We start from the raw sequence: 2,044 nt of genomic DNA on the forward strand, positions 1-2,044 counted from the left end.
TCCCAGTTCCGTCCCAGTTCCATCCCAGTCCATCCCAGTCCCATCCCAGTTCGCTCCCAGTCCATCCCAGTCCATCCCAGTTTATCCCAGTCCATCCCAGTCCATCCCAGTCCATCCCAGTCCCTCCCCCATCCCAAATTTCCCAAATTTCCCCATTTCCAGCCCCTCCCCCTCCGCCGCCGCCGCTTTTCTTGTGCAAAATCCCCGCGGGCACCGCCGGGAACTGGGAGGGACTGGGATGGAACTGGGATGGACTGGGATGGACTGGGATGGACTGGGAGGGACTGGGATGGAACTGGGATGGACTGGGATGGGACTGGGATGGAACTGGGAGGGATTGGGATGGGACTGGGAGGGACTGGGAGGGACTGGGAGGGACTGGGATGGAACTGGGAGGGATTGGGATGGGACTGGGATGGACTGGGAGGGACTGGGATGGAACTGGGAGTGACTGGGAGCGAACTGGGACGGACTGGGAGGGACTGGGATGGAACTGGGAGGGACTGGGAGTGAACTGGGACAAACTGGGAGTGGACTGGGAATCAACTGGGAAGGAACTGGGAGGGACTGGGATGGACTGGGACAAACTGGAAGGGACTGGGATGGACTGGGAGGGAACCGGGAGTGAACTGGGAGTGAACTGGGAGGGATTGGGACCGAACTGGGACTGACTGGGACTGAACTGGGACTGAACTGGGACTGACTTGGACTGACTGGGACTGAACTGGGCCAAACTGCGACCGAACTGGGACTGAACTGGGACTGACTGGGACAGAACTGGGATTGAACTGGGACTGAACTGGGACTGAACGGGATTGAACTGGGACTGAACTGGGACTGAACTGGGACTGAACTGGGATTCAACTGGGATTCAACTGGGATTCAACTGGGACTGAACTGGGACCAAACTGGGACTGACTGGGACTGAACTGGGACTGAACTGGGACTGAACTGGGACTGACTGGGACTGACTGGGACTGAACTGGGACTGAACTGGGAGTGAACTGGGACTGAACTGGAACTGACTGGGACTGAACTGGGACTGAACTGGGACTGAACTGGGNTCCCAGTTCAGTCCCAGTTCAGTCCCAGTTCACTCCCAGTCAGTCCCAGTTCAGTCCCAGTTCAGTCCCAGTTCAGTCCCAGTCAGTCCCAGTTCAGTCCCAGTTCGGTCCCAGTTCAGTCCCAGTTCAGTCCCAGTCAGTCCCAGTTCAGTCCCAGTTCAGTCCCAGTTCAGTCCCAGTCAGTCCCAGTTCAGTCCCAGTTCGGTCCCAGTCAGTCCCAGTCAGTCCCAGTCCATCCCAGTCCATCCCAGTCCATCCCAGTCCCTCCCCATCCCAAATTCCCCAAATTTCCCCATTTCCCGCCCCTCCCCCTCCGGCGCCGCCGCTTTTCTGTGCAAAATCCCCGCGGGCACCGCCGGGAACTGGGAGGGACTGGGATGGAACTGGGAGGGACTGGGATGGACTGGGATAGAACTGGGATAGAACTGGGAGGGACTGGGATGGACTGGGATGGACTGGGATGGAACTGGAATGGACTGGGAGGGACTGGGATGGAACTGGGAGGGACTGGGATGGACTGGGACAGACTGGGATGGACTGGGACAAACTGGAATGGACTGGGACAGACTGGGATGGACTGGGACAGACTGGGATGGACTGGGATAAACTGGGACAGACTGGGATGGGACTGGGATAAACTGGGATGAACTGGGACAAACTGGGATGGAACTGGGATGGACTGGGACAGACTGGGAGTGACTGGGACGAACTGGGCCAATTCCCAGGCTGGGATTTCCCAGGGATCCCCGAATTCCTTCTGGAACCTTCCCCGGATCCCGAATTCCAACGGGATCGGTCTGAGCCGGGGGAGGCCCAAAACGGGGAAAATCCACGGGAATTCGGGAAAAATCCAATAAAATGGGGAAAATCCACGGGAATTCAGGAAAAATCCACGGGAATTTGGGAAAAATCCGTGGGAATGGGAAAAATCCAAGGAAAATTCCATGGGAATGGGGAAAATCCACAGGAATTTGGGAAAA

This window comes from Parus major, unplaced genomic scaffold (assembly GCF_001522545.3).
Source record: "Parus major isolate Abel unplaced genomic scaffold, Parus_major1.1 Scaffold712, whole genome shotgun sequence".
NCBI lineage: Eukaryota > Metazoa > Chordata > Aves > Passeriformes > Paridae > Parus > Parus major.